This window comes from Sus scrofa, chromosome 4 (genome assembly GCF_054392235.1).
Source record: "Sus scrofa isolate SSC_HxYL_T2T_F1_AM1 chromosome 4, Sscrofa_HxYL_maternal_Yorkshire_Landrace_v2.0, whole genome shotgun sequence".
Lineage (NCBI taxonomy): Eukaryota > Metazoa > Chordata > Mammalia > Artiodactyla > Suidae > Sus > Sus scrofa.
Genome location: NC_139386.1, coordinates 22,006,893 through 22,019,741, shown reverse-complemented (window position 1 = coordinate 22,019,741; position 12,849 = coordinate 22,006,893).

Below are 12,849 nucleotides of genomic sequence, written 5' to 3'. Positions count from 1 at the left end.
ATTCGACCCCTAGCCTGGAAAGTTCCATATGCCTTGAGTGAAACCCCAAAAAGCAAAAAATAAAATTTAAAAAAGAAGTTTTCACATCCTTTCTCTCCCTTATAATAACCATCCAAATAAAATTATTGTAAAGGTGAAAAGACAAATGGAAATTAGATGCCATTTCACACCCGCTAGGATGGGTTATAACTAAATAGACAAGAAATAACAAGTGTTGCCAAGGATGTGGAGAAATTGGAACCTACATGCATTGCTGGTGGGAGTGTAAAATTGTACAGCTGCTTTGCTAAACAGTCTGGCAGTTCCTCAAATGCTTAAACATAGAATTGCCATATTATCCAGCAATTCCTTTCCTAGAAAGAGAAATGAAGGCATATGGCCACACAAAACTTGAACACAAAAATTCATAGCAGCATTATTCATAATATCAAAAAGTGGGGTGTTCCCTTCGTGGCGCAGCGGAAATGAATCCAACTAGGAACCATGAGGTTGCAGGTTTGATCCCTGGCCTTGCTCAGTGGGTTAAGGATCCGGCATTGCCGTGAGCTGTGGTATAGGTAGGTCACAGACGTGGCTCAGATCTGGCATTGCTGTGGCTGTGTCGTAGGCTGGCAGCTGTAGCTCCGATTAGACCCCTAGCCTGGGAACCTACATATGCTGTGGGTGCAGCCCTAAAAAGCAAAAAAAGAAAAAAAGAAAAAAAGAAATAGCCCTCCCTACTCTCATCCTTAGCAGCAATGCAATTTGCTCTTTGAAATTGGGATTAATTGGGAGTTCCTGCTGTGGCACAGTACGTTAAGAACCTGTAGGCCCGCAGCTGTAGCTCCAATTGGACCCCTAGCCTGGGAACCTCCATATGCCATGGGTGTGGCCCTAAAAAGACAAAAGACAAAAAAATAATAAAAATAAAATAAAAAGTGGAGACAACCCAAATGTCCATTAACTGATGAATGGATAAATAAAATGTGGTATATCCATACAATTTATTTGACAATAAAAAGAAATAGTGATGTATCCTACAACATATGAACCTTGGACATATGCTGAACGAAACAAGTCACAAAGGATCACATAATGGATGATTTCATTTATGAGAAATATTGAAAATGGGCAAATCTATAGAGTGGATAACTAGGGGCTAGGAGAGATGGTGGGTGGATTGGGGATAAGAGGAGTAGGGTTTCTTTTGAGTGTAATGAAATATTAGATGTATATTAGATGTATAAGTGTGAATGTTAAACCACTGAATCAGTACACTTTAAGTAGGTAAATTGGGAGTTCCCATCGTGGCTCATCGGTAATGAACCAGATTGGTATCCATGAGGACGCAGGTTTGATCCCTGGCCTCACTCGGTGGGTTGGGGATCTGGTGTTGCCATGAGCAGTGGCATAGGTCGCATATGCGGCTAGGATCCTGAGTTGCTATGGCTGTGGTGTAGGACAGCAGCTCCAGCTCTGATTTGACCCCTAGCCTGGGAACCTCCATATGTCATGGGTGTGGCCCTGAAAGACAATAAAAAAATAAAAAAATAAGTAAATAAGTAGATGAATTTTATTGTGTAAATTATATTTCAATAAAGCTGTTAAAATGTATTATATACACAGTAGTACACAATACATACCTATTCATGAATTGGACATGTAAACTAAGCGGATTGAATAAAATATACTTCTGCACCTTGATTTTTTTTTTTTTTAATCTTTTGTCTTTTGCGGGCTGCACCTGAGGCATATGGAGGTTCCCAGGCTAGGGGTCTAATTGGAGCTGTAGCTGCTGGCTTATACCACAGCCACAGCAACAGCAATGTGGGATCCGAGCCACCTCTGAGACCTACACCACAGCTCACGGCAACGCTAGATCCTTAACCCACTGAGCAAGGCCAGGGATCGAACTTCAACCTCATGGTTCCTAGTCGGATTCGTTTCCGCTGCGCCACGATGGGAACCCCTGAATACTAATGTTTAATTTCTTTTTCTCCTATGGCTCTCTGTCAGCTTGCTAATAATGCTCACTGTCCACTCTGTGATGCAGTCAGAAAAATGCCATCTGTTCCCTTCAGTTGCCAAAATGTTACAGATTATCTAAGCTTTTCCACAGGTAGTAAATACGAATAATGTACATCTTTCAAATGCTCATCACTTTACAGAACTATTTTACAATGACATTTTACTCAATTCGATGTGAAAGTGAAAATCCTTGTGTCATGAAATATTTTAATCTCAAAACCGAAGTAGCAAATGTAAATATCTTATAGGGTGAGCAACACGAACAAGGTGCTGTTTAGCTCTATTATGTAATAATGTTCATACTGGCGCCGAGAGAGTTTTCTACATCCAGAAAGAGCAGGACGTGGAAAGAAACTGTTAGGGAAAAGCATAGACTTTTAGAAGGTCCATGCTTGTTGTAACAGCCCTGGGTTTTTATGTCTCATCATCATTCCGTCAAACAATACATTTAGACACTTAGAGTTATCTATCACTAGGTTTTTCTTTGATCAAAGTTCAAAGAAAATTATTTTATTTTACCCCTGTTTTTTAGTAGTGCTTGATGTCGTTTCTGGCACCTAAGTGCTTAATAAATGTTGAATGAGTGGGTGGGTGAAGGAATGACTCAAATGGGAGGAAATGAACTCTCTTATTATCACCTGAATCGTGTTGTCTTTAGGAAGGAAGAGAGGACCCAGGCCCCTAATTCATGGTCTCCAGCCTTCCTAACTCACGACGTTTAGTATCACACTGTTGCTTTTATGCATGACAAAATAGGGGCCATCTAACTTGGTTTGCCATCACACACATTTCTTCAAACTTTATTCCTGGAGTTCCCGTCGTGGCTCAGTGGTTAACGAATTCGACTAGGAACCATGAGGTTGTGGGTTTGATCCCTGGCCTTGTTCAGTGGGTTAAGGACCCGGCGTTGCCGTGAGCTGTGGTGTAGGTCACAGACACAGCTTGGATCCTGAGTTGCTGTGGCTCTGGCGTAGGCCAGCAGCTACATCTCTGATTCGACCCCTAGCCTGGGGATCTCCATATGCCACAGAAGCAGCCCTAGAAATGGCAAAAAAATAAGTAATAAAATAATATAAAATCCACCTCTAAAAAAAAAAAACCCAAACTTTATTCTTTGTGCACTTTGGCATTTTGCAAGTAAGCAGTACTTAGAAAAAAGAATCTGACAATCTGGTGAAAAGAAAGAAATATTTAGAAATATGTTTGATTGGCAAAATAGCATGTAACCTAACTGAAATACTGTTAACTTCATCTGTCTCTAAAAATTGACTCCCTTTCTCATCATTTTCTGTTATGACTTATTCTGATTGGGGTAATCTGACAATGTGTATGTATGGGGGGAGGGTTGAGAAAAAGTGACTATGTGTGCGTGCATGTATGTGTGCTCTGTTGCACATAAAACTCATTATTTGTTAGAACAAGCGCACAGCTACCCACTGGGCCCCCTCATCAATTCTGAAGCTCTGTTTCTCAGAGGTCATCATTAATTCCCAGAGGACACCGATACGCTATGTCTTTCCCTTCCATCTCCGTCAACCAAAAGAAAAGTCAATTATAAAGGAACATTCATCTAACCACATTCAAAGGTGCTGTCTGATTCAGTGTCCTTCCCACTGTGTCATTATCCTTTGCACAGATACACACTCTGCTCTGACATCCTGAAAAGGCAATTTCGTATTATCCTTCATTATTTCCCACTGCAGTGAGAAAGTACTTTAGTCTCTCTGGATATAATGTCCTGTCATCACGTATCTGGTCCCTACCATGTTCTGGCTAAACACAGTCTGGACAAGCTGAGATTTTGGGGTGACTTTGGAGAAGTAATAAAAGGAGACGAAGAAAGTGACTCTGCTAAAACTGACAAAGGAAAGAGGATTCAGGAAAAGGTATACACACAATCAGCATGAGAAGCAGACTGCAGTGGGACAGTGGCTCCTGGCTCTTCCTGTGCATCAGAATCACGGAGAAGAGTAGAAAAAGTGACTAGCTGACCAACCACCCTCCCCTCTAGATGTCGGTGCCTGTAGTCTGGCAAGGGATCCGGGCATTTGTGTAAATTAAACGTTCCTCATGTGTTTCTACTGTGTGGCCAGATTGAGAATTTCTGGTGTAGAAAAGAACTTGGTTTGGGACTCAGGCAGTTCCAGGTCCAAATAATAAAATGGGGCTTCTCAGCCTCAGTTTTCTTATGGATAAATATGGATTGTAAATACGATAGTGTCTGACAGTTAGTATATGTTCAATGAATAATTCACAGGTTATCAGGGAACACCACACAGCCATTAAAACTCATCTTTTTGAAGGCTATCTAATGACCTAAGAAAATAAATGTGTGTTCCTTTACCCACATTCTCTCTCTTCCCCTGCACTGCCAACCTCTGTAGGCATATACCTGGGCCCAATCTTCCTTCCTAAAGACAACACAATTCAGAGTAGCCTTTCCATCTCTTGGCTGCAAATTTGCTTCTAAGGAGATCTTTCTGAAAATCAAATGAGAATCTCTAAGGGAGGCACCTGGGCTCTGGAATATCTTGAAAGCTCCACAAATGATTCTAATAAGGCAGAGTTGAAAAGCGTTTAATGGAAAGGCGCATCTCAAACTTGTGCAGACATAAGACTCATTTGGAGATTTTATTAGAACTCAGATTTTTGGCTCTTAACCTCAGAGAGTCTGATTCAGTAGGTCTAGGGCCCTGAATTTGCATTTTAAAAAAGCTCTGTTTTAGGTGCATCAACATCAGCTGGGAGCTTGTTAGAAATGCAAATGAAGAGCCCCACCTCAGAACTAACTACCAATCAGAATCTCTGGGGGTGGGGTCTAGGAATCTGTTTTTATAAGCGTTCCAGGTGCTCCTCATGCATGCTAAAACTTAGGAACTGTGCTCTAGAAGAGGGTAGAACGCCAGAAGAGGATGGAACACAGCAGCAGGAGTCTAGGAACATAACCAGGATTGCAGATATCTGTCTTGGGAACCAGAGTCTGAGTCTAGAACTGAGAAGCCACAAGGAGTAAGTACAAAGGAGAAATGGGGTCCCCCAAGGAACCGCATGTGACATGACCAAACTAAGGGAAGTGAACATTAGATAAAAATAGAGCCGTCCCCCACAAATATGCAGTAGTTATGGAGTAATGGCGTTTGTTTCTGAGGATAAAATGAAATGATGCATGCAAAAGTGTTTTTCAGTGTCTGGCACATAATAAGTAGCGAGGTATATAAATTGTTTTTATTAAAGTAACGCGTTGTGGATACTCTGTTTAATTAGATTAGGAAATATAACTTATGTTTCTGGTGTTAATGATTAAAAAAAATAATTTCACTGATAACAAAGAAAGCTGCACACTTCATGGAGCAGGCAGTCTCCTTTTGGTGGAAGGCAGAAAGCTTTTTTTTTTTTCTTTGTCTTTTTGCCTTTTCTAGGGCCGCTCCCCCAGCTCATGGAGGTTCTCAGGCTAGGGGTCGAGTTGGAGCTGTAGCCACTGGCCTACGCCAGAGACACAGTAACTCGGGATCCTAGCCGCCTCTGCAACCTACACCACAGGTCACGGCAACGCCGGGTCCTTAACCCACTGAGCAAGGCCAGGGATCAAACATGCAACCTCATGGTTCCTAGTCAGATTCGTTAACCACTGCACCACAACGGGAACACCAAGGCAGAAAGCTTTTATAGGATAAAGAATAAAGAAAATATCTGACTGGCTGGGACCACATAGCCAACCTTGTTTGGGATGAGGAGGAACAGGAAATGTGCATAGAGCCCAGAGTTGGCTTGGAGTTGGGGGTCAGCTGACGGGATATACTGCATTTCTGGTCAAGCAGAGCATTTATAGGGACACAAAAATTGTCTAAGTTTTGGTTTGTTGACGAAGCAGCTCCATCTTGGGCTTAGAAATTTATTTCAGCACTGGGTTTTATGGTTAGGTCTCCTCGTCACCTCGAGTTAATTTTTGTGAATTAGGAATCGAATTTCACTTTTTTCTGTATAGATAATATGTCACTGACACAGCAGACTCAAAAAAAAGACTTTCCTCACTGAATTAACTTGACGCCTATCCCTGCCTTCCTCCCCCCCCGCAGGTTTTTCCTTTATTGAGGTGTAATTGATTGACCATATTATATGTGTTTCAGGTGTATAGCATAGTGATTCATGGCCCTTATCTTGCCCTTCCCCTCTCCCCTTCCCCTAGTGGTAACCACCCAGTTTGTTCTCTGTATCTGAATATGTTCCTGCTTTGTTATATTCACTACTTTTTAACTTGTATTTTTGTATTTTTTAGATTCCACATATAATAATAAACAGTGTTTGACTGTGTCTGACTTATTTCATTAAGCATAATACCCATTTGTTGCAAAACTGCATTCTTTTTTGTGGCTGAGTGTTGTTTGTATATACACCATTCTCTTTATCCATTCCTCTGTTAATGCGTGCTTCAGCTGCTTGCATGTCTTGGCTATTATAAATAATGCTGCTGTGACCACTGAAGTGCATGTTTGAATTAGTATTTTTATTTTATTTGGATATATATACCCAGGAGTGGAATTGCTGAATCATAGTGCAGTTCTCTTTTTAATTTTTTGAGGCACATCCATACTGTTTTCCATAATGGATACACCAGTTTACATTCTCACCAGCAGTGTACAAGGGTTTTCTTTTCCTCACATCCTTGCCAATGTTTGTTATTCGTGGTATTTGTGATGGTAGGCATTCTGATGGGTGTGAGGTGATGTCTCTTTGTGGTTCTGATTTTCATTACCATGATGCTTAGCAGTGTTAAGCATGTTTTCATATGTCTGTTAGCCATCTGAAAGTCTTCTTTGGAAACATGTCTGTTAAGATCTTCTGCCCATTTTTAAATCGGGCTTTTAAAAAAATTTTAATTTTATGAGTTGTTTATATATATTGGATATTAACCCCTTTTTTTGTCATATCATTTGCAAATATTTTCTCCCATTCAGTCTTTTCATTTTGTTGATGGATTGCTTTGCTGTGCAAAAGTTTTTAACTTTAACTAGGTCTCATTGTTTATTTTTGCTTTTGTTTTCCTTTGCCTTAGGAGATAGATCCAAAAGACATTGCTATAATTACTGTCAAAGAGTGTTCTGCCTATGACTTTTTTTTCTAGGTGTTTTACGGCTTCACATCTTAGATTTAAGTGTCTTTTTTTTTTTTTTTTTTTTTTTTTTTGGTCTTTTGTCTTTTTAGGGCCACACCTGTGGCATATGGAGGTTCCCAGGCTAGGGATCTAACTGGAGTTATAGCTGCTGGCCTACGCCAGAGCCACAGCAACGCAGGATCCAAGCCATGTCTGTGACCTATACCACAGCTCATGGCAATGCAGGATCCTTAACCCACTGAGCAAGGTTACGAATTGAACCTGCCACCTCATGGTTCCTAGTCGGATTTGTTAACCACGAGCCGGATGGGAATTCCACATTTAAGTCTTTAATCCATTTTGAGATTACCTTTGTATAAGGTGTGAGAAAATGTTCTAATTTCATTCTTTTACATGTAGCTGTCCAGTTTTCCCAGCACCACTTACTGAAGTGATGGTCTTTCCCCCATTGTATATTCTTGCTTCCTTTGTTGTAGATTAATTGACCACAAATGTGGGTTTATTTCTGGGCTTTCTATCCTGTTCCATTGATGTATGTGTATATTTTTGTGCCAGTTCCATGCTGTTTTGATGAGTGTAGCTTTATAGTATAGTCTGAAGTCAAGGAGTGTGATACCTTCAGCTATGACCTGTCTCAAGATTGCTTTGGCAATTTGGACCCCTTTGTATTTCCATACAAATTTTAGAATTATTCCAGTTCTTTCAAAAATGCTATTTTTATTTTGATAGGGATTATCTATTTTACATTTTGAAAACACACTCCAACAAAGGCTTGGATTTTTTTTTTCCTTTTTATAGCCACACTTGGAGCATATGAAATTTCCCAGGCTAGGGGTAGAATCGGAGCTGCAGCTTTTGGCCTATGCCATAGCAATGCCAGATCTGAGCCACATCTACAACCTATGCTGCAGCTTATGGCAGTGCTAGATTATTAACCCACTGAGCAAGGCCAGGGTTTGAACCCACATCCTCCTGGATACTATAACTTGCTGAGCTACAACAGTAACTCCGGAGGCTTAAGATTTTATTTTAAATTCCTTTTATCTGAATCAATTAGGATTTTTGGTTTGGCCTTGAATAAGAGGGAGACAGAAATGACAGGAGCTTGAATAAGTGGATCAATTAGGTTTTCCTCAGTAAGAAGCCATGCCAATCTCTCTGGCTTAAGTAAATAATTCTCTACAGTTGTTGGCTGTGGTTTGGCTGAACTAGGCTGGGTTCTCAGGTTGTGGTGACTGAGACAACTCTGCTCCTTGCTGAGGTCTGTGGTTGGACTGGGATGGCCTCCCTCCTCCTTGGATTGGGGGTGGGGGCCAGGCTAACCAGGCTGCTGTTCTGGTAAAGGAAGAGGTACAAAACAGCAAGCAGGCTTCGTAAGGTCCAGGCTCAGAACCAGCCACTGTTATTTCTACCAAGAAGAAGTCACATGGCTGAACCCACAGTCAGAGGATGGGGAATAACCTTGCCCATGATGAGGCCAGGGGAAGGGTGTGGCCATACGGAGGAGTGAAGAATTGGAGGGAATTGTTCAGTCTGCCATGACAAGATAGGAATTTGTTTTTTTCATCTTAAAGTCCAGAGGTCAGGAATTGCCTTTGTGGCTCAGCAGGTTAAGAATCCAACTAGTACCCAGGAGAATGTGGTTTCGATCCTTGGCCTCCCTCAGTGGGTTAAGGATCAAGATGCAGTGTAGGCTGCTGACATGGCTTGGATCTGGCATTGCTGTGCCTGTGGTGTAGGCTGGCAGCCTCACCTCTGAATGGATCCCTAGCCTGAGGAACTTCCACATGCCACAGGTGTGGCCCTAAAAAAGAAAAAAATAAAAATAACAATCAAGAGGTTGGCAAAATTCTCAGGGGGCTTCTATCTTACTGCTCCTCTGTGCATGGACTCACTGTCAAGGCTAACTCCTGGATTAAGGTGGCTTCTTGAGTTCTAGCATCAGGTAGGAGGAGGGGACAATGTAGAAGAGAAACAAAGAGCACATGTCAACAGTCGTTGAAGGAAGATTCCTGGAAGTTGCTGCATGACTCTTCTACAACGTGTGGCCACTGTTGGTTGCAAGAACACTGTCGGTTGAAAATAGAAGCTTTATTCTAGTTAGTCACATACCCAGGTAAATCAGGAGATCTATTACTAAAGAAGAGAAGAATGGTTATTGGGGTCAAGACAATTAATGATTTGTACATACAGCCTTGGTCACAATATGGGTGCAATAAATACTTGTTACTTTAAATTTTTTACATGCTATGAAACTGGTTATAATTTTTTTATGGAAGAAAGTAGCTATTCTCAATAATTAAATAATAAGAAAAAATAGTTTTAAAAATTCAGTGATTCAAATTTGTTTGGCACGGTTAAGTGCTCCTTCCAGGTTCCGCAGTTGTAATTCTGAAACATTTTTTGCATAACTAGTCATATTCTCTCTAAATCCCTAGGCTTGACTGACTGACTTTAATAGTATTCAAATCAAGGGAATAAAAGTAATAAAACTCAAAACCACCATGAGGTACCACTAGGTACCTATTAAATTGGTCAGGTTGAGAAAACATGGTGTCAAGCATATGGAACATTTGGAACTCTGACACGTTGCTGATGGAAATGCAAAATGGTATAGAGACTTCGGAAAATAGTTTGGCAGTTGTTTGTAAAGCTGAAAGCTTACTTACCATAATAAGACCAGTAATCTCTTTACCAAGCAGAAATACAGGCCTGTGTCCACATGAAACCCGGTGTGCAAATATTTATATCTTTAGTCATTGTCACTAAAAACTTAAGGCAATCAAAGGGTCTATCTGTAGGAGAATGGTGAAGACACTCCATTACATCCATACAATAGAATGCTTCTCGGCAACAAGAAGAAATGAAGTATTGAACATTCAGCAAGATGAACACATCTCAAAATTATGCCAAATGAAGAAAAAAAGAATCAGGAGTTCCCATCGTGGCTCAGTGGTTAACGAATCCGACTAGGAACCATGAGGTTGTGGGTTCAATTCCTAGCCTCGCTCAGTGGGTTAAGGATCTGGTGCTGCCATGAGCTGTGGTGTAGGTCACAGACATGGCTCAGATTCCGTGTTGCGTGGCTCTGGTGTAGGCTGGTGGCTACAGCTCCCATTTGACCCCTAGCCTGGGAACCTCCACATGCCTCAGGAGTGGCCCAAGAAATGGCAAAAAGACAAAAAAATCAGAAGCCTATAAACTGGTTTCATTTATGTGACATTCTGGAAAGGGCAAAATTGTAGGGACAGAAATAAATTAGTGGGGTGCTCCCTTCACGACTGAGCGGTTAATGAACCTGACTAGGATCCATGAGGATGCAGGATTGATCTCTGGCTTCACTCACTGGGTTAAGGATCTGGTTTAGGTCACAGGTGTGGCTCTGATCCCGAGTTGCTGTGGTGTAGGCTGGCAACTGAAGCTCCGATTTGACCCGAGTCTGGGAACTTCCATATGCTATGGGTGTGGCCCTTTTAAAAAGCAAAAAATAAAAACAGAATAGTGGTTGACAGGGGCGGGGAGTAAAAGAAGGAGACTGATGGTAAAAAGGCACAAGGGAACACTATGGGATAAGCAAAATACTCTTTGTCTTGATTGTGGTAGTAATTACAGGGTTAATTGTCATCTTTCATAGGATTTGTCACCTAAATATGAATGTTAATGTATGTAAATTATATCTCAACAAACCTGACCAAAAAATTCTATTACTCTTATCGAAAAATAAGCAATACAGGAGTTCCCGTCGTGGCGCAGTGGTTAACGTATCCGACTAGGAACCATGAGGTTGCGGGTTCGGTCCCTGCCCTTGCTCAGTGGGTTAACGATCCGGCGTTGCTGTGAGCTGTGGTGTAGGTTGCAGATGCGGCTCGGATCCCGTGTTGCTGTGGTTCTGGCGTAGGCCGGTGGCTACAGCTCCGATTGGACCCCTAGCCTGGGAACCTCCATATGCTGTGGGAGCGGCCCAAGAAATAGCAACAACAACAACAAAACGACAAAAGACAAAAAAAAAAAAAAAAAAAGGCAATACAAATTTGATAAAACTAAGGAGGAAAAAGTGATTTAAATTGGTGTTTGACACTCTTTGACATCAACATCATGACTATTTTCTCAGGTCAGTCTCCCAAAGCAATAGAAATTAGAGCAAAAATAAACCCATGGGACCTCATCAAACTGACAAGCTTTTGCACAGCAAAGGAAACCAAAAAGAAAACAAAAAGACAACTTACAGAATGGGGGAAAACAGTTTCAAATGATGCAACCGACAAGGGCTTAATCTCTAGAATATATAAACAACTTATACAACCCAACAGCAAAAAAACCAATCAATCAATGGAAAAATGGGCAAAAGACCTGAATAGACATTTCTCCAAGGAAGATATACAGATGGCCAACAAACACATGAAAAAATGCTCAACATCGCTGGTTATAAGAGAAGTGCAAGTCAAAACTACCATTAGATATCACCTCACACCAGTCAGAATGGCCATCATTAATAAATCCACAAATAACAAGTGCTGGAGGGGCTGTGGAGAAAAGGGGACCCTCCTGCACTGTTGGTGGGAATGTAAACTGGTACAGCCACTATGGAGAACAGTTTGGAGATACCTTAGAAATCTATACATTGAACTTCCATATGACCCCGCAACCCCACTCTTGAGCATCTATCCGGACAAAACTACTTAAAAGAGACACATGCACCCGCATGTTCATTGCAGCACTATTCACAATAGTCAGGACATGGAAACAACCCAAATGTCCATCGACAGATGATTGGATTCGGAAGAGGTGGTATATATACACAATGGAATACTACTCAGCCATAAAAAAGAATGACATAATGCCGTTTGCAGCAACATGGATGGAACTAGAGAATCTCATACTGAGTGAAATGAGCCAGAAAGACAAAGACAAATACCATATGATATCACTTATAATTGGAATCTAATATCCAGCCCAAATGAACATCTCCTCAGAAAAGAAAATCATGGACTTGGAGAAGAGACTTGCCTGATGGGAGGGGGAGGGAGTGGGAGGGATCGGGAGTTTGGGCTTATCAGACACAACTTAGAATAGATTTACAAGGAGATCCTGCTGAATAGCATTGAGAACTTTGTCTAGATACTCATGTTGCAACAGAAGAAAGGGTGGGGGAAAAACTGTAATTGTAATGTATACATGTAAGGATAACCTGACCCCCTTGCTGTACAGTGGGAAAATAAAAATTATTAAAAAAAAAGGTGTTTGAAATGATTTTTTATTGAGAAAATAGTAAAGCCAGTTATTTTTATAATCAAAGCTTCATTTACATCCTAGAATTAAAATCTAACTTCAAAGAATTAATTACTTTTTACATCTTTCATTTTGGTCTTGTATCTGTAGTTGCTTAGTATGAAACAGATAAACCATTTAGGAAAATGCTTCTCTCTCAGCATTGTTTTATAGTGGCTCAGGTTATAGTCTACTGGGTATTGAAGGGCTAAAAGGAATTTTTTTTTTTTTTTTGTAATGTCATATCATTTCCATGGCCCCAGGCCATGCCATTTGACAAAATTCTGTAGGAGAAATTGTTCTGGTAAATGAAAGGATTAATACTAGCTCTATCACCAATTCAAGATGCAATCCTTTGCTTTCATTATCACTTAGGCTTCTTATTTATTTATTGTCTTTTTGTCTTTTCTAGGGCAAAGGCATATTAGGCTCCTAGGCTAGGGGGTCTAATCGGAGCTGTA